Raw genomic sequence first — 22,230 nt, 5'->3', positions numbered from 1 at the left:
ACAAGCCATAGCAGTGTACTTTGATCCCAAACCACAAGTGCCAAAGTAATACATGCTGTAGCAGTCCATTTGGATCACAAACCACAAGTGGCAAAGTTATATATGCCGTAGCAGTGTTCTTTGATGACAAACCACAAGTGGCGAAGTAATATATGCCACAGCAGTGTCCTTTGATCACAAAACACAAGTGGCAAAGTAATATATGCCACAGCAGTGTCCTTTGATCACAAACCACGAGTGGCAAAGTAATACATGCCACAGCAGTGTCCTTTGATCACAAACCACAAGTGGCAAAGTAATACATGCCACAGCAGTGTCCTTTGATCACAAACCACAAGTGGCAAAGTAATACATGCCACAGCAGTGTCCTTTGATCACAAACCACAAGTGGCAAAGTAATACATGCCACAGCAGTGTCCTCTGATCACAAACCACAAGTGGCAAAGTAATACATGCCACAGCAGTGTCCTTTGATCACAAACTACAAGTGGCAAATTAATACATGCCACAGCAGTGTCCTTTGATCACAAACCACATGTGGCAAAGTAATACATGCCACAGCAGTGTCGTTTGATCACAAACCACAAGTGGCAAAGTAATACATGCCACGGCAGTGTCCTTTGATCACAAACCACAAGTGGCAAAGCAATACATGCCACAGCAGTGTCCTTTGATCACAAACCACAAGTGGTAAAGTAATACATTCCACAGCAGTGTCCTTTGATCAGAAACCACAAGTAGCAAAGTAATACATGCCATAGCAGTGTCCTTTGATCACAAACTACAAGTGGCAAATTAATACATGCCACAGCAGTGTCCTTTGATCACAAACCACATGTGGCAAAGTAATACATGCCACAGCAGTGTCCTTTGATCACAAACCACAAGTGGCAAAGTAATACATGCCACGGCAGTGTCCTTTGATCACAAACCACAAGTGGCAAAGCAATACATGCCACAGCAGTGTCCTTTGATCACAAACCACAAGTGGTAAAGTAATACATTCCACAGCAGTGTCCTTTGATCAGAAACCACAAGTAGCAAAGTAATACATGCCATAGCAGTGTCCTTTGATCACAAACCACAAGTGACAAAGTTAATACATGCTATAGCAGTGTAATTTGATACTTCTAGTTCAGTACTGATCCAATCAAAACACAACATGTTCATGTAAATAATGTTTCTGTGGGGCAGTATGTCCTGCATCTTTTCACAACTTCAGTACTGCATTTTGTGTCACTGCAACAGAAGTACTTTACATTAAAGAGTTCAATTAAACTGCATGTGGACACAATCCTTCCTCTGAAGCGTGAATCATGAAAGCATTGATTTGTATGGGAATATGATACCCATTCAGATTCTAGAAATATTCAGACTGTGAGAAATGGCTCTGAACAGGTCATGAGGATGAACAACATTTCTACCAGCTCCACTTTGTTTTTCAGAATGTCAAGCACATATAAATATCACCTCTCTTCCTACCTACATACTTCCAAAGTATCACAGATTAACCCATATTAAATATGTCCACCTTAAACCTAGAAAACATTTCAACCAAATTTATGTACACTAACACCCTTGTCCAAAACCTCAACTACTTACCAGTGGTGACATCCATCCCAACCCTGCCAATATTGAACTCCAAAGCCCCGATCATTCAAATCTTATCCCACCTAGGCTTCCTAATTCACTTTCTATAGCTCACCTTAATATACGCAACTTAAACAACAAAGCTGCCTACCTCCATGCTCTCATGAATGTCCACTCTTTTGACATACTATGTTTATCAGAAACATGGTTAAAACCTTCAACTACTGATAATGAAATCTTACCACCTGGTTACAATATCCTAAGAGCAGACCACAAAATTAAAAAGGGAGGTGGAGTAGCCATACTCTCTAAAAAAGGGTTACAAATCTCCACACTAGACTCCTATCCAACACCTCACAATAATGTAGAAATTCTTGCCACCAAACTTCAACTTAACACTAGTAAATCAATAATCATCATCTGCATCTACCTACCTCCTGGTAATAATACTTGTATCCTTGAAGACACCCTTGCTGGATTATCTTCATCTTTCCCTCAAGAGACTATAATTCTAGGTGACTTTAATATTGATTGGAAAACCTGCATACAAAATCAGCCAACTTCACACATTAACCTACATGGATTTTCACAAATGATCAACTTCCCAACCAGAATTAACAAACCCAATAATAAAGACAGTATATTAGATTGGATACTCATAAACAATCACCAGCAAATGTATAAGGCTGGAACCCTTCCTGCAGATGTAAGTGACCACTCACTCACTTATATCATTAGGCATAAGACAACTACTCCTAACCCAACCACACTTAGAACAATCAGAACCAATAAAAATTTTAATCCTGACTATTTCCAAAGTGAACTTAGAGCATGTGATTGGACACCCATTAAACACCTCCCTCTAGATGAGGCAGTGAATTACTTTAATTCAAAAGTTTTAACTATCCTAGACTATCATGCACCAAAGCGTACTATTAGAAATAAGTATAAGCCAACCCCATGGCTTACTAAGGAAACCAGGCAGAAAATCCTACTTAGAAACAAACTCTGGGCTCTATGGAGATCCACTAAGCAACCCGTAGACCAACTTAAATTTAAACAAATGAGAAATGATACAAAAAAAGCCATTTTCTTGGACAAAAAAAACTTTTACTGTCATCTCCAGCAAAATAACCAAAGTAATCCACAAAAGTTCTGGGCCAGTATAAACAAACTTCTTCACCCTGGTCATTCCACCACACCACCCCCAACAGGAGCCAACTTCAAAAATCCCAAACAAACAGCTAACACCTTCAATACCTTCTTCACAGAGGCCATCCAATCACTGGCCAATTAAATAACTCAGAATTCTAGTCACCCTAATTCTGTAACAAATTCACTCCCTATATTCCACTGGCAACCAGTCCCAACTCACCTTATCTGTAATCTTCTTCAAAAACTAAAACCATCAACCCCATCAGCCGATAACCTACTAGCAGAATATCTCCAAAAAGCTGCCAAAGCTATAGCCTACCCAGTATCAATCCTGATAAATAGAACCTCACAAGAGGGAAATATTCCTACCATCTGGAAAATCTCCCACATCATCCCCCTACACAAAGGTGGCAATTCTAACGAATACTCCAACTACCGTCCAATAGCATTACGGTCTCCTTTAGCTAAAATAATGGAAAGATGCATCCATAAACAACTACTTGATCACTTACTGCAAAACAATCTACTTGCAAATTGCCAACATGGCTTCAGACCATTTCATAGTACTACCACTGCTCTTCTATCCTTCTCTGAGAGTATCAATCATAACAAAAATAATAACACCCTCTCCTCAGCACAATTTATTGACCTTTCCAAAGCTTTTGACATGGTCAAACATCATTTACTTATAAATGTACTAAGATCTCTTTCCCTAGATTCACTGGTTATTCAATGGTTCCAATCTTACCTTAACAACAGACAACAAGCGGTGTTTTGGGACAATAACCTATCTTTACATCTCCCTGTTACACTAGGAGTCCCTCAGGGCTCAATTCTAGGTCCCCTCTTATTCTCAATCTATATAAATGACCTTCATCTAGTAATTACTCAGGCTACCTGTATTCAATATGCAGATGATTCTACAATCATCTGCTCAGCTAAATCTTCATCTGAACTACAGTCCTTAACCCAGAGAATGCTTACTGTAGTATAAAATTGTTTTTTACAACGCTTCCTCCTCCTGAACCCCAAAAAGACTAAACTATTGCTCTTCATACCCATCCGCAAGTCCAGACCAATAAACTTCTCAGTCCTATCCAATAACGGAACCATTATATCTCCAGACCTAACCACTAAACTACTAGGTATAACAATAGACAACAACCTTACCTATGAAACTCACATTAACAATACTATAAAAACCATAAACAGGAAACTGGGCTCTGTGTATAGGATAAAACTATTCCTTACTCCACAAGCCAGAACTTCTATTGCCCTTACCCATGTAATCTCCACACTCCTCTATGCTTCATCCATATATACAAATCTGACTAAGAACAACCTCAACAAACTGTCAAACTCTTATAATAACATAGTTAGATTTGCCACAGCCTCCTCTTTCAGAACCCACCATTGTCATAATCTGAAACATCTAGGCTGGCTTGAGGAACAAAACCAAATCCATTATAACCAACTTATCATTGCCCACAAAACCTTCTTCCAACCAACTAAAATGCCAATACTATCAAACCTTTTCATCTCATATAAAAACCTAAATAACTTACACTCATCCAAAAAATTATTAGTATCTACTAGTATATCTAACAATATCTCTGGTAACTCGCTGTTCTGTAATGCTGTTGGAAAATACTGGAACCAACTTCCAAATGAACTTACATCTATGCCCTCTTTAACACTATTTAAACAAAAATTGAAACTTTACCTCAAAACACACTGGTTATGCCCCTGTACAAACCCAGACTAATCTAAAATGGCATGGCTATCATCATCACTGTTGACCTAGTTTCTTTTTCCTTCCTTCCTTGAGAATAGAGCTACTAGCACATTTATATAATGTTCTGTAACAATTTTTGTACTCAACAATTGAAATATAATAATCTGCTATTACTTTTATACATACATTTATATGTTTACCATTTTATGTTTATGCCTAAGTTTTATTAATCTTTTCAAGTGGAGCTTATCTCCCCGGGCCTCTGCTGAATATGGACATGTATCCATTTAGACTAGCCCGGTCAACAAATGTAAAATAAAATAAAATAAAATAAAGATATGCTTTAGGTGGTAACAGAATGATTTAAGCATTTTTTTATTAAAAGGAAGCAAACAATGAAATTATATTATTGTAGAAGGGCAGATTTGTATATAATGCAGAGGAAGAAAAGCAAAGTGTACAAAACTCTGTAGTAACATTGAGCACTATAATGAGTTCTAATAATGATGGAATGTAGAAATTAGTGTTTTGGGCTTATTTATGGCAGAAAAACAGGCTAATTAGATGAACTTAAAGTTAAGGAATAGCCGGAACTTTTGAATAAGATGGAAAAATTACATCATTCCTGTGGCATAGATATATAAAGCCCTGACCATGGCCCAAGTGACCTAGAACTGCCAGCGGGAGGAATGAGCATACACATCTCAGGTTGGAGGGCATTTGTCAATGATAATCCCTAAGGAGAGGCATGGTCCAAAAGGGGGGGGGGGTTCCCCCAGGTGTAGTGAGAGAAATGCAGGAGGCAGGGAAGGGATTGTCTAGGGCATTTAAAAAAACCCTGCACAGAAACAAAGATTTCTGAGCCCTCAGTATCCCCTTTGGATCCATGACTAGCCCCAAAAATACCAGTGTAAGTCTGGTAGGTAGGATATAAGCCAGTAGTCCCAGTGTAGATATGGAGCAGTGGGGACCAAGGCCAGTAGCATGAAGTTAAAGAAGACCAAAAAAAGATTAAAAAAACACTTCATGACATACTATTGAAAGAGATATACAATGAAAAGACATTAAGAATGAACAGTATGAATGCCTACAATACCAGTCTGTAGTGCATTTTCCCTTTCACACTTCAGGTTCTCCCCACATTGAGCTTACCTTGACTACAGGTATTGTTAATATAATAAAACTGTTTAAAAGGTTGTTACTGAATCTGAAGTCTTTTCCATAGCTTAAATGATGGTATGACTTTGTAGACTACGTAAGGTTTGAAGATTAAATTCAAGAGTGAGACAAACATGGGGTCAAGCAGTGATGGGATGAAAAGGGGAAAGAGATTAAAACATTTTTATGAATGAATATTGTTTTAATACATGCTAAAATAAGGACTGAACATGCATGTAAAATATATCAGTAAATTATTTAAATGAAAAGTATACTAAACATTCTGTGGACATGGGATATATACGGATTGCTTTCATGCATTTCAATAAAGAGTGTAGCAGTCTCCTTAAAGTAAAAATATACCTTATTGTAGAAAGTTGGGAAAGTCAAACATTGAAGCACCAGTCATAGACACAGAGATTATAAATCACATACAGACCTAGCCAGACATATGTTTTAAATACTTTTATACAACGACCCTCCCCCAATAATATTCCAAAACGTGCACGCTCATTGGCCAGCATGCACGTTGTAAATCAGAGCTATAGTAATGGAAAAAGGTCCGGTCACCCGGTCTTTTTCCATTAGTATAACTCTTTTTTTACAGCAATGGAGAACGCAAGATCTCCGTTGCTTTTTACACACTGTCTAGCTATGTTTTTCCATTAGTATAACTCTTTTTTTACAGCAACGGAGAACGCAAGATCTCCATTGCTTTTTACACACTGTCTCGCTATGTTAAACGGGTTTAACATAGTGAGACAGCTTTAAAAAAAGTAATGGAGTTCTTCCTATCTCTGTTGCTTTTTTTAAAGGTGTCTCGCGTGTGTGTGTTTTGTGCGTGCATGCGTGCGTGCGTGTGTAAATTTTGTAAACAGCAGCAAGTATAAATGTATACTATTGACTGCATAAAGCTATGTATCACACAGAGCACAACATCAACATACACACATGCAAAATATATGCATCCTGCAATGTGGCTCACTGGGAAAGTTGCACCTCTGATGCTGTATCAGAGTAACATTATAGCAATAACCCACGCCTGGGTGTGGGTAATGCTAAATTTACCCACGGTTGGCGTGGTTTGGTCCCGAGGACGAAGCCCGAGGGACCAAACAAAGCCAACCGTGGGTAAATTTAGCATTACCCACACCCAGAAGTGGGTTATTGCTATTATACCATGACATTATTTAAGAAAAGAAACTATTACTTTTCTTAAATAATGGCATAGTATAATGCCTGTTTGCTGCCCTTCCGGAGATGTCTGGCATCCTCGGCAGTTCTGAAGTACTGTGCGCCTGCGCAGTACATCAGAGCTGTGGGCAAAAGCAATGGAGAAAGCAAGATCTCCGTTGCTTTTTTTAGTAGCTATGTTAAATGAGTTTAACATAGCGAGACAGTTTTAAAATAAGCAACGGAGATGTCCGTTGCTTATTTTAAAACTGTCTCGCTATGTTAAACTCATTTAACATAGCGAAACATAAAAAGCAACGGAGATCTTGCTTTCTCCGTTGCTTTAAAACACTGTCTGCTATGTTAAATGGGTTTAACATGGCGAGACAGCTTTAAAATAAGCAATGGAGATCTCCGTTGCTTATTTTAAAGCTGTCTCGCTATGTTAAACCCATTTAACATAGCGAGACAGTGTTTTAAAAAACCGAGTTATACTAATGGAAAAAAGTCCGGGCGACCGGACCTTTTTCCATTAGTATAACTCGATTTACAATGGGCACGCTGGCCAATCAGCGTGCACGTTTTGGGGGGGTCATGGTATAATGAGCAATATGCCTGGCTTTGAGTAGACATCAACATGCTCCTTTTTATGAGAATATTACATCCAAATGGCCAACTGCCATGCACGTCAGCATGTCAATTTTATTTTTGCTAATTATTATTAAGAATCTTTTAAATGTGGTGGAGTTAAAATGCTGGCATCTGTTTTTCATAGAAATATAGAAAGTAATATGTACACTTCTCTGTCATCATGCATATTTCAGATTTAACAATTAATACTTTTAAAAATTAAGCCAAGCTAGTCATTATTACGTCCATGTTACTTTTGTAAAACCTGTCTCTGAAACTTTCATGAGTGTTTTCAGCATAAAAGGCTTTGCTTCCCCTGAAAATGTGTGGGCATTTTGAGTCATGGTTATAATTCTGGAACTGTTAATATATTATTTATATGTTTTTCCAATGGTATTTTCTCTCAGGTAGCTAAGCAAATATCATCTAGACTGTTCAGTACACACATAGATTAAAGGATTTCCCCAATGTATATCAAATGGCAACTGTTCTCTGACCCAATTTCCTCAGAGTTGCATATGCCTGGCACTGTCAATTTGACAAAATTAAATTTGGCCCATTTTCTGCCATAACATGACACCATACTTTGATTTTCATGTAATTTATATAAAAGTGTCAGATGTTGTCAAACAGTAATATGTGTACATATTACACACACACACACACACACACACACACACACACACACACACACACACACACACACACACACACACACACACACATACATACACACACACACACACAAACTCTGAAAAAGAAATCTGAAGAAATGTACATTTGACCATTAAGTGTTGATATAATTCATTGTTAATATACTTATTACTACTCAAATGGCACCAACTAAAGAAACTCCAGCCAATTCAAAATTAAAAGAAAAAAGAAAGAAATTTCAGACACTGTATACTATAACAGAACACAGAGGTTATTCTGTTCCTTGTTCATAGGTTCATAGGTATTTGCTAAGTTAGCATCCTCAAGAGCTTTTTTAAGCCTAGTCATGTATCCCAAATCTCTGACATGTTCTGGTACCCTAGATAAGTGTAAATAGGGGCTTGGGAAATGAAACATTTACAAGTGAGGACCTGAGAGCTGAACCTTTTACAGACTGCCTGTGTCCATCAGAGACACAGATGCCAAACCAAAGATGAATTTTCTGTTCCCCATTCAGTTGACAAAGTTACACTTGAATTGGGGTAGGGATGAACTCTGTTTCACATGGATGGGGAGCCTGTTCCAGAGAAGAGGTAGTCTCTGGGATGCATACCTCTCTCTCTCTAGCAGGTCATATTTATATACAGGCAAAGTTTAAGTCTTTAGAATATGTAATTCTGGTGCTTCTTGTTCTATATATATGCAGGAGGTCCATCAGAGTGAGTTCTAACAATGCCTTGTATGCCAGGCATAGATCTCCCCTCAACAGCATGTAGGAGACAGAATATAGAGATAGGGCCTTGAGGAAGTCTGCACATGTTACTTATGCCCTGGTTTCTTTTAGTGAGGAACATCAGTGGATGTTCCAATTGTAGGATATGCCTGGTTAGGTACATACCAACTCGGGTATTATACTCAGTGATAGGTCTGATGAATGCCAAATATAGTGGAACAATTACTTCCTTGAACCTAGACACCATACCTTTGTTTATGAGTGGCACAAAATAGAATGATTTCCTCACTACTGTAGACATGTCATGGTTAAAAGGTATATTACTCTCTATGTGTGTCCCCAAGTCACTGCCTACTAGGTCATCTCTTAGGAGTGTGTTGTCAGTATGATAGTTACCACGGTGGATGACTTCCAAAGGATACTATTATTAATTTCTTGGCTTTAAGTTTTAGTCCACCAGTTATTTGTCTGTGTCAGCCCTTCCTGGAGACCATGTGTGCCAGTGAGGGATTCAGTGTAGACTCCTAATTTGCTATCATCTGCAAATTTAGTCAGCTGGAGGCCATTGACATTGGCCTTGACTTCAGAGAAGTAAATGCCAAAAAATAAGTGATCTCAGGATCAATCCATGAGGAACTCTGCTTGTGAACAGCCTCTCTGTAGAAGTGGACTTCCCAATTCTAACTTTCTGGTTCTTGTACGTGAGCCAGATGGCTATCCACTGGATGACATAGGGGTTTGCACCTAACCTCTTGATTTTGTCATCAATGCCGAAGTAGGGAATTCTGTCAAATGCTTTGGCCAGGTCAAGGTAGGTAGTGTGAACCATTTTGCCCTCATCCATTTCTGTAGTGACCTTCTCAAAGAATTCCACCAGGTTAAATAAGCAAGGCCTGCCCATAACAAAATCATATTGGGTTGGGTCCAGTATCTAAAGGTTTCCTATGTCATTACTCATCATTTCCATGATAATTCTTCCCATGGATTTGCATATGAAACTAATTAGATTTATAGGTCTAGGGTCTATAAATAGCACATTTTTGTGCATAGGGATGACTGTTGCTATCCTCCATTCATGAAGCAAAAAGGCTGTTTGGAGCCTACAGTTAAATAGCAATTTCAGAGGGCCTGATAGGTCATGTTGTATGCTATTTAGAAAGCATCCTGGGATATTGTCTGAGCCCATTGATGCAGTGTTCTTGGCCTTAAAGAGATCATTAAGGATTTATTCCCTAGTGATAACAGAGGGAGTTATTGTTGATGGTATTTCCTGAGGGAAGTTTAAGGAGGAGAGAGGGGTAAAGACGGATCTGAATTTGTCAGCTAGTTGGTTTGCTATATCTTCTGGCTCGGTATAGGTGGCTCCATTAACAATGAGCTCTGCACACAACTGTGTATTGCCTTTGAGGCTGCAGACATAGCTAAAGAATGCCTTGTAGCTTTCGTCGACATCGGAAACCAAAATTACCTAAAATTTGGCTTTGATAAACTTTATTTGTCCTCTGTGTTGTTTGTTTAATTTGATGAGAGCACTTTTATCCTGCTGGGTGCTGGACCTCCTCATTTTTTGCCATGATTTTGTTCTTTCTGTTATTCAGCCTACTGATGTTGTGATTCTACCAGGGTGATTTGTTTTTTGAGTAAGTTCTGTAATTCTTTGAGATTGGTACAGCTGCCTCTACATAGCTATTAACATATTTGCATAGGGTTTCTGTGAACAGTTCCACATAGACAGCCATACTTCTCAACCTAGAAACATCAAAAATCTGGACAAGGCCCATGAAAAACAGGTACAAATCTGTACGCTGATTAACATCTAATTTACGTACATAATTATGGAACCCCACCCACTCCAATGGAATTGTGGGATACCAACTTTCAAATGTAAACTGAACAGACAACCAAAATATGGCACTAGAGTCCCCCTGCAGCCATTTCAATATCCCATTACCTGACTATGTTGCCCATTTACCATAAACACTAATGTGTGCATGCATACTGCTTTACTAATACAATGATTATTTGGATTTTATTTTTACATTTTACAGCCCAATGCACAAACACCAATAGACATCTGCTAAACAAAACAACACTGTCTCACAATGAAAATAGACTTGGCATTAAAACTTCTCTGCCCTTGAAATTCACATTCATTGAAGCAGCATTGAAACCCACACCACATTCAAAGAAAATGCATTTGGCCAGTGGTGGATAAAGATTACCTTTGGTCTATTTTCAAATCATTGGCCCCTTGCACACAAAACAGGAAACATACATGTTTTCTTTGCTACACCTTCCTGACTTTATTAAATTATATTCCTTGTATAATACAGCACACTTGTTACAGCGCATTTTACATGTATTGTTTGAACATTTTTCCAGTAAGCAATTGTAGGCAATGAAAGAAAATGCATGAACCAATAATGGCGAATTCAGAACATTTCCATCATAAAAGTCTACTTCCAGTGTGTCCACACACCCACACTATAAATAGAATGACAGTAGTGTAAGCCATAGGCATCTTGCACAGTTTCTCGCACTTATTTTCAATTTCAGTTTTTTTTTTTTTTGGGGGGGATACAAAAGGCCAAAAGCCAGGGACACATTTTAAACATTGCTTGTATAATTTTGGTAAATTGCTAGAATAAAATGTTGTGTTACCACCATGCATTCCCCTGGCAAGTCTCAAACCCAGGACCCTGTACACTACAATCAGAGCAACATACCACTATGCCAAATCAGCAGTTTCATGAAAGGAAGACTGAAACTTAAATGGCTATCATTTAGCAAATTCAGTTCTCACTTCTAACCATAGCTCTCAACCTCTTTGCACAAAAAACCTGGATAAATCCAATAATGGGAGGATACAAATCCAGTCCTCACTTCTCACCATAGCTATCTCAACTCTTAGCACAAAAACCTGGACAAAGCCAATAATGGGGGGATACAAATCCAGTCCTCACTTCTCACCATAGCTATCTCAACTCTTAGCACAAAAACCTGGACAAAGCCAATAATGGGAGGATACAAATCCAGTCCTCACTTCTCACCATAGCTATCTCAACTCTTAGCACAAAAACCTGGACAAAGCCAATAATGGGAGGATACAAATCCAGTCCTCACTTCTCACCATAGCGATCTCAACTCTTAGCACAAAAACCTGGACAAAGCCAATAATGGGGTAATATAGCCCCAAAATAGGGACAAATTTAAATTACTGATCTTATAAACTTAGAAAGTTGCTAGAATAAAAGGTTTTGTGTTAATATTTATTTTCTGACGAATATGAAGTCTGAAATTCAAATGCCTGTCATTATTTAATGAATTCAATCCTGCACTGCAGTGATTTTCCACAAAAATCCTGAAAACCACAGATTTTATGAGGAACAGTCTCAGATGAAAAAAAGTGTGGCAGAGGCAAGAGACATTTAGAGACAATCTTCTATCTAAATAGAATATAACCTTCCATGAGAAAATATAAAAAAAATAAGTTCAAGAATATGTAACATGTAAATTAACAATCAACTGTCAAACATAGCCCAGACTTGACTTAGCAGGTAATATTTCTCACTCCAATAGCAGTTAATGTTAATTCTTGAATACAAATAGTGCTCCTAGAGAAGGCAAACTGCCCCCAACTATGATATATAAATCACGACTGACATACCATATATAAAGAGGAATGTTGTGTGCCAGAATACCCCACAGAATTAGAGTCTTTTGAACCCCACCACCACTTTACTAGAGCAAGTACAAGTACTCAAGTTTAGCAGTTTTGCATACCAGCAAAAAACATCTTTCCAGAGACTGAAATAGCCTAAAGCTATCATACTCCCAAGAAGCCATTTTACATTATTAAAAGAATGTTTTGCTTTGGCAGATGGAGCAGAGAATTAAAATCCATTTTAGTGCTGAAAGAAGGAATAAAAAGGTTACAGACTATGGCAAAAGATGTATCCAGTGAAGAAGTATACAAACTATGTTATGTCAAAGTATGCCAGTGACCTGACATTAAGATACCAATCCAAAGGAAAGAACTGATACTCCTGAAATATTATTCTACATCTGCATAATTCATTAATCATTTTATTTCTTTACGTACAGCCTATCTGGAAACAAAGCTCAAAACAGCATTTTGATATATATATATATATATATATATATATATATATATATATAATATATTTATATATTATAGTTTCTGTTGATTTGTGTAACAAACTTCTAACTGTACCCCAAAATACATGGACATACTTTCACCAGGCACAAACTATTGTACCTTTGTCTAGCATTTTAAGTATCCTTTATTCAAAACCAAACACAATTGTCAGCATATTTCAGTTTTCTTCAGCCAAGCATTCTATTTCAGCTTTTTGACTTTCTACTGTAGGTTGTTTCTTTTTTGCATATGCCAACAACTGCATTAAAAAGGAGACTTTTATCCTGTGTCAGCATTAATAATCATAATACAAATTTCAATTTTTGGTAGCAATCTAACTTCTTGCAATATTGTGTATTCATTTTATGCAATTTCTCTTTTCTATGTTTCTCATGTTCAAGTTCAGTGTAAAACACTGCAGCTGTTCTTCTTGCAGGCCTCTACTGAAAAAGGGACTGTTAAAACCCATTCAGACTTTTCTGTTAAACAAATGCAAATAAACAACAAATACATATTCCAAATGTTCGTAAATACAACAAGACATGCACATCTGACTCTGGCTACTAACCTTTGGGTAACACAAATGATCACAATGCCTGGGATTTTTTATTAGACTCTCAGTGTACAATAATCCTCATTCACAGGTCTCTAACCAATATATTTTATAACCACCAGCCCCCAATCAGCTTACTCACCAGCCAGAGCGAGCCTTCTCCAATCCTTTTGAGCCTTCATACCCTCTTACTAAATCCTTGCAGTTTGAGCCTTGTTCTTTCCGGCTGGTTTGTTCCTCGCAGTCCGTGCCTTCTAAATAAATCCTTTTTTTGCTGCCAGCCAGTTTGTTTTTAGTTAAATCCTTGCGAGCCTTATAAAATACAAGCCTTCTAAATAAAAATAAATCCTTGCTGTTCTTTCTGGCTGGTTCGTTCCCGCTCAGAAAGCATTTGAACAAGCCGGAAACCCGGAAATATCTGTGCCGCAAGCTTAATTCCGACAGGCTGGTAGCCCTGGTGAGCTGACATCATCACACACATGCAATAACGTCAGCTAAAGCGCGAAAATTAAAAAAAATGTGAAAAACATACAAATGAAGGGGTGCCACTTGGGAATCGTGGCACCTCATTATTTGGACCCCAAAACTCAGTAAAAACTGAGTAATTCGGGACAGTTGGGAGGTCTGTAGACAGCACTATTCTCAGGGTTTCTGGGGGCTAGAAATGTTGCCAGGAAGTTAGCCTTAGAGTAGATCCAGTATTTTCCAGGATTAAATGTGGTTCCAGGTTTTATTTTTACTTCAAAGGAAACCATTTTGTGGTCTAACCTTATCAGAGAAGACATTACACTAGGGGGTGTTCAGCACTCTCCCATATTAGCGAAGATCAGATCCAGTATGGTTACACCCATGGTTGGTATATTGACAATCTTGTCCAGGTAATTTATGTTTACAAAAACCAGGAATCTTTGACCCTGTACATTTGGTATAATATATGATTTCTAGTTAATAGTGGGATAATGAAAGTTCCCATGAATATGGCAATGGGTTGGATGGGGAGTGTTTCTAATAAGTTTAAATACATGTTACTGGTTTCCTGGGTCATAGAAGGAGACCTATAGCTTACAAGGAAGTGGGATGGGATTTTGCCTGTGGTGAATTGAACGTAGAGAAGCTTAAATGCATTGTCTTGTTTAACCAGCCTTGATGTATTTTTGATGTAAATCGAGATGCCTCCACCTTTAGTCACTGTCTCTGTAGTGGCTGGTTTAAATGTATGTAAGGCATTATAACTTTGCACTGCTGGTTTGCTGTCCACAGTTTTAAACCATGTATCAATGAATACACAGACATCAGCATTCTCTAGGGTGAGGAGAGTTTGTAGGGAGTGGAGTTTTTTTGGCTGGACTCCTAGCATTGAGCAGTAATACCTTTAGATTTTCTTGGTTTTCATTTATGTCCAATGTACTTTCAGTTTGTCATTGCCTGAAAAAGGCACTATGGGGAAGACAATGTTTTAGCTAATATTCAAAAGCCTAGAGAAGAGAGGTGCAGACCATCACTGGCAAAGCAGCATGGTCTGTTGACCATCTCCTTCAGTGCTGACAAATATTGCATCCCCTTAGAATGACACCAGAAACTAAGACAATTATTAAAGTCAGTCATCTTTTGTTCATATTGTGGCATCATATTTGGAGAAGGTAAAATGCTGCTAAGTGCTATAATTATACCAACGTGGGACAGATATTCTGAGAGCTCCATGATGTCTCTCTTCATATAGTCATGGGAGGTAAGTCTCAGGTCATTTACACCCACATTGACTATGACTGAGTCAAATTGGTGCTTGTGGTCCAGTGACCCGAGTGTGTGCATAATTTGGCAGATCCTGACCCCTGAAAAGCAACGGACTGTGATTTTCTTCTTACTCAGCCTGGATATCAGTGAGTCTCACAATGGACTCTCAATGACCAGAATGTTGGATTGTGTGATGGCTTGCATATGCATGAGGTGCATGAGGCATGCTGAATCACACTAGTAACTCTTACACGGTCCGTGTAAGAGAGTAGGGGGCGTGTCTGTAGGCTAAGCTCTGCAAGTGGACACGCCCCCGGAAAACTAGAATGGCTGAAAGTAAACAGCCACGAGAAAGGCCATGAAAATGTGAATAAACACACTATACAACACATGCCCCGACTGGCCATCAGTGTATAAAGTGAAGAGATGTCATAAAAGTAAATGAAAACCTTTTTTTTTTTGTTAAACCCCATAAATGTTTGCTACTGTGTGCTGGTGTGCTACTAGCGCAATCACAGTTAGCAGTCAGTGGAAAAGGATATAAGAACTAAATATGCAAAGTAAGCCAAGAAATAATAGCTTAGTGGTAGAGTAGCCGCCCTAAGAGTAGGCAGGCAGGGTTCGAGCCCCTACAACAACCTTTAATTTTTGTAAATAAGCACTAAAAAGCCCCCTGACAGTATTGTACAAATGTAAATGTATTCCCTTTTGTAAAATGGAATGAAATAGAGCATATATTTTGAAGTAACATAAGAATAAAAATAGTCAGAAATGTACTGATAGCTAAGCTGCCGTGAGACAGAGTGCCCGTAGCTGAGTAGTGTTTAAAAGCTGCAAACTGCGTGCCTGCTGCCAAGCAGCGGTAAACAGGCTGAAACTGTGTGCAATTAGCTGAACATGTGTGTCACTAGCCAATTAAGATTTATCCCAGCGACACCGCTTGCGCCGCCTCCCACAAGCTAACTGCCAGTGCGCATGCGTTACCTCCGCAAACGAGCGCAGAACAGGTTTAAAGTGCTTAAAAGTGCTTTTGGCATGTTTGATTGACAGGTCTTCAACTCATTTCTGTCAGGAAAAGCCAAAGGCAGTTGCCAGATTCGAACCCAGGATACCATGCACTAGAGTCAAGGAACTAAACCACCAAGCCATGACAGCAATACCTAGAAAAGCAGAAATAGCATATATATGGGATAAAACCCAGAATGGAGCATGAGAAAGCATTTTCAGTGAAGTAGATACAATTCCAAAACGGCCAATCAGAGAAATGTGCGGAAAAGCGGCATATATAAGCCCCATAGGCGGGAATACACAGCATAACTGATTGTAGAACAGACTTGCAGTCAGCATGAGTGGAGTAGGTGAGGGACGTTGCTTTCGAGCACAGCGTTGGGCGTTGAGGAGTCCAGATACATGGTCTGGCTCCTTGTCCATAATCACGAGGCCCAACTCATGCAGGGCCAGGTCTCATGGGGAGTATATAGGGCTGAGGCGTGGGACCAGTTGGCTCGTGATCTGACCAGTGCTACTGGCATTCCACGCACTGGTGAGCAGGTCCGTCACCACCATGCGGACCTGAAGAGACGCAAGCAGGACCAATTGAACCGTTGAATCCAGGAGGCCCGTCAAATGCCCAACGCCCCACTACTGAGTAAGTCACATTTTACCCATGTATGTAAGGATTTCAACCAGCTGATACCATGGAGATGTGTAGTCCAATATTATTCCCTTTGTATTACAGCTGCAGGTGTCCGCTCTGCGAATGTTGAGATGCACGCCAGAAGGCTGGTGCGGCTGCGCCACCATGCAGGTTAGTAACCCCACCCAGTACTTGTAAATAAATATTATTATGTACCATGTATCAGAACAGTGCAGTGTATTGATTAAAAGTAATATAATGTGCAAGCAGGAATTGAACGCCTGCAGGTATGGCTGCAACAAGTTCATCAGTATGCAAGTGTAACTGGAAATATAATTGATAGAATTAAACAGTGCTGTAATACAGATGTCCCATCATTAATTAAATATACTGTAACCTGCAGTATAGTCTCAAGAGTACAGCTTCAGAATCTGAGGTAGTCACATGTGAGATATATCCCCTGTTGAAATGCTGAATCATGACAGAAGTGAGGCTGTTGGAAAGTGTTTGAATCACCACAGGTCTAATATGTGAACAAAGCCTAGAAGTACCAACCTGAACTGTGAAGTTGCAGAATGTATGAGAGTGACAGAAATGCTCATGTATGAATAAATAAAGTAGTAATAACCCCTGAATATATAAGCCTCAGTGTGTTTTTACAGAACTAAATGCATGTGGGAAGTACAAATTAACATCCCAAACTGATTTCAGTGTGTCTGAATCTGAATGTCTAGCTCAAAATCTGTATATGGTGATAACAGTAAACAATTTGCAGATAGAATGAATGATTATCTGACAGACTAAACAGCCATAGTTGTCCCCTGTCCTGTCATCAAAGTGTAGCAGGATGATGTATCTGATCAAATTCAAAATAAGTAGGATAGTGATGTATGTGTAACAGGTGTAGCATGACAGTCAAATAAAGATTATTTTGAAACATCAGCCTCAACTTAATTGTGTATCTATGATAAATGTGAATCAATGTTTAACATATGAATGTGTCATCACTTTCTATCCCCACCCAACCCTGTAATTCCATATAACAACATCCACTAAATAATGGTATGTGAACATTTCATTAATCATGGACATTTGTCCGTTCCAAACATATATGCATGTCTGTTCGTGCATGTGCCCTGTTCATACCTGCAAATCTGATGGCCTGTTGCCATTAATCAACCCTGCATGTCGTTTGACTGTGTTTTGCTGTTCAAATAATGCATGTGATATTGATATGCCCCTTGTTCAATGGTGTTCATATCTGGGTGTTTGTTTGATGGGAATACCAATGCATGCTGTTACAACTAATCTGAATGGAATAAAATGCCACTAACCCAAACTAACATAACTACTCACAAACCTAGAACGCTTGGGAAGGCAGGTCCCAGCGGACCCACCTCTCCCACCTCAGCTGGTGACTGCACCTGGCACTAGTGCCCAGGCCGGACCTCCGGTGGCCCTGTGCCACCTTCGGGTGGAAGCGCTGCAGGGGATGGGGCCCGTCCCCCCTCTGCAAGTGTGGCCGGAGGGGTTCGGCCACTCACCCTCCGCGGTGTCCGGTCTGTGGTGCGTAGGGAGATCCAAGACACTGTTCTTGGACCCCACGCCAGCTCGAGGCTCGTGGTGGCACAGCTAACGGCCCCGGCCGCTGCCCGCCTACACAGCCCCAGCACAGCCCCGCCCTGGGCTGTGAAGGAACAGTGGCAACTGCCTATGGGTGGGGATATCAGTTCCACTGTTGCCATCTGTGGGCTCGTGCATCTCGGATATCCCAACCTCCGTCCCCGCGACTTGTGTAACCAGCCCCCGTGTGTGATACACCGTCCCTGCATGCGCCGTGTCTGTCTCGTCTGTTAACCTACCCAACCTCCCTCCCCAGCTTTACCGACTTCCTTCACCTGTCATACCACTCTCACCTGTAAAAAAAAAAGGGCACTCTGTCCCACAAAAAATTACGCCCCATACATAGCTGTCCATGTCGCAGACATGTCCGCTGGACATCTAAACTGTTAATTACAATTGGCTGTACAACAAATATTAATGTTGTCCTGACACCTCTCTCAGAGGTGGAAGGTTTCAAATGTCTCACCAAAATACATAGAAATATACAGCTGTTGCTGCAAAAGACATGGGCATCTATGGGCCTTACCTACACCCTTCCTGCAAATCCCACGCTTCTTTCCCTACTGTCTTACCCTCTTTGTGACCCCTTTTCACCACTTTCCTGTCACCCCTTTTTCTTTTCTTTCAAAGAAAATAGCTGGTGTAAGCTTGTGTTAGCGGAGCTCACCGCCAGTGCAAGATGCGTGAGCTCCGCAAACGAAAGCGCAGACCTGGTTTAGTGCTTAAAAGTGCCTTTATGGCACTTTGATTGACAGGTCCTGTACTCAGTTCGAAAGTTTGCTAAGAAAAATAAATTCCCACTGTCAGTCTCGAACCCAGGACCTTGGTAACATTAGTCCGTATGACCTACCACTAAGCCATGCCTGCTTTACAAGAACACACTGCTAAAATAAATATAACATGTAATAGTAGGAATCAGTATAAAGGTAATATAGGAGATGTACTATCCAAAGCATGTTTGGTAGAGTTTTAATGGCCAAATTACTGGATTCCCATACTAGTTCAGTGTGAGCAGAAACAGCACTGCTACCTGTTAGCTTGTACATAATAATGTAAGGTAATGTACATATGTGAAGGTATGTATATCTACACATACATATATATAAATATATATTAATACATATGAAATATAATCGTAGGTCTCAGTAGCCATACACACTCACTACAGGAAAAAGTTAACATAATTGCTGCAACCTGAATCTGCAACACAGCCTGACCCCTGTGTGACCTACTTACCCTTCTAACTGCTTACAGGTGGCCTCAACACTTTGATTGACAGGTCCTGTACTCAGTTTGAAAGTTTGCAAAGTAAAAATTCCCACTGTCAGTCTTGAAACCAGGACCTAGGTAACATTAGTCTGTTTGACCTACCACTAAGCCATGCCTGCTTTGGAAGAGCACACTGCTAAAATAAATATAACATGTAATAGTAGGAATCAGTATAAAGGCAATATAGGAGATGTACTATCCAAAGCATGTTTGGTAGAGTTTTAATGGCCAAATTACTGGATTCCCATACTAGTTCAGTGTGAGCAGAAACAGCCCTGCTACCTGTTAGCTTGTACATAATAATGTAAGGTAATGTACATATGTGAAGGTATGTATATCAACACATACATATATATAAATATATATTAATACATATGAAATATAATCGTAGGTCTCAGTAGCCATACACACTCACTACAGGAAACAGTGAAGATATATGCAGCAACCAGAATCTGCAACACAGCCTGGCTCCTGTGAGACCTACTAAGCCCTTTAACTGCTTAAAGGTGCCTCTAGCACTGTGATTGATAGGCCCTATACTCAACTCAAAAGCAGAATATGAGCATACTAGTAGGCCCTACCACAAGACCATTGTAACACTAGTCTGTATGACCTACCACTAAGCCATGACTCTCATACAGGAATATAGTGCTAAATAAGTGGAACATGTAATAGTAGGAATGAAGATAAAGGCAATATAGTATGTCTACTACCCAAAGCATGTCAGGCAGACTTTTATAGTCCCAATTACTGGATTCCCATACTAGAGTAGTGTTAATGGAAACAGCCCTGCTAATTGTTAGCTTGTACCCAATAATGTCAGCTAATGTACATATATGAAAGTATGTATATGTACACAGATATATATATATATATATATTCATATAGCAATACATATGACATATAGTTGTAGGTGTCAGTATGCATACACACTCACTACAGGGAACAGGCAAGATAAATGCAGCAACCTGAATCTACAACACAGCATGAAGCATGGGAGATGTACTAACCTTCACACTCACAGAACACTGTCAACAGCATACCAGCATGGTCCACGCCCTACAATCTGAAAGGGCAACGCCTATCTCACATACCCTTTTATAGCAGTGTCCTGAAATCACAGTGAGACATGCAATTAGTACACACCCAGCTGCTTGCAATTAGCAAATGCTGCCTTACAATTGGTGCAGAGGCCATCACATGGATCTATGCAGATACCTACAAAAGTATTCAGTACCCACACTCCACTCATGCAATACAGTCATTGCACTAACCGAATGAGAAAGAGAGAGAGAGAGACAGACAGAGAGAGAAGACAAAATATACTGACAGCCAGCAGCAAAACAGCAGCAGCAGCAGCAGCAACAGCAGCAAAATACAAGCAGCACGACTGACTCACCAAAAGCTGCCACAAACACAGGTAATGCAAAGTAGCAGGTTAATCCTGTGTATACTGTGACACCTCCAAATGTATCATAGTTCACTATCAATAGGTATGTCCATGAGATAGGTTGTGTGTAGATAGTCATGAAATATAAACATATGTAATATTGTTGTACATGTGGGCCATAACTAACACTTCCATAGCTTAGAACACAAGGCCAGTTGTGCATATGATGCAGTAGTTCCCAGGGTCAGTAGAGGTTCCTCCTCATTGGTGTGGGACCACTGTGTATGTATGGCACTGTTCAGGTACATATCCTGTAGTATGGCCATGGATTAATATCAGTCTGTCATGTGGTGCTATGTCCTCCAGGGGTGAATGTAGCACACATCCAGGGATACCATTTCGTAACAGTGATGATATGTGTTCTGCAATGATGAGGGTGGCTCTCACCTGGACATGTGAGAGGATAGGGAGGTTACAGTCATCTGGGATAACTAATAACACGTGTGTAGGACAATGGGGGTACCTGCACCTAAACTGTCTGCAAAATTGTTGGCAATATCTGTGCATTTGGTGAATGTGAAGCATCTTAACACTGCAGACAACAGATGCCTTCCCGTCATGTGAATCTGCCCTGTGCTGCAGTAGCCTCCTACTATTGTTATACAATATGCCTGTATCTGTAGTCCACTGGACAGGATTAATAAGTGGTGTGCAGTTGTTCTGGGTTAGATAACTGTGTGCACAGTACATGCAGTATGTGGGATGTCTGTGGTAAGCATATGCAAATGTGCTGGCGGTGTGTGTTGTGGCTTCCACTGGCCCAGTGGGCTGCATGGATAGCATCACTGTCATAACTACTGAATAACTGTGTAATAACATGCATACATAGCAAGGTAGTGTATTGTGCTTGTGGTGTTGTTCAGATATGTATATCCAGGCTGAGTAATTTGTGTCCACATCACAGGGTTGGATGGCAGCACACATCCAGTATGTATGGATGAACACCCAGAATGTGTCACACGTGTCACCTGTGCAGAC

At 39.8% G+C, this 22,230-nt stretch overlaps 1 protein-coding gene across 1 annotated transcript in view; it reads right to left on the bottom strand.

Annotated features, from left to right (window-relative positions):
• LOC122800655 (PC3-like endoprotease variant B) overlaps positions 1 to 22,230 on the bottom strand; it is a 3,659,607-nt gene that overhangs the window by 3,227,972 nt on the left and 409,405 nt on the right. The window lies entirely within an intron of this gene.

Source organism: Protopterus annectens, chromosome 1.part0 (genome assembly GCF_019279795.1).
Source record: "Protopterus annectens isolate FY-2018-M chromosome 1.part0, PAN1.0, whole genome shotgun sequence".
Lineage (NCBI taxonomy): Eukaryota > Metazoa > Chordata > Ceratodontiformes > Protopteridae > Protopterus > Protopterus annectens.
This window is presented reverse-complemented; position numbering and strand designations above follow the sequence as displayed.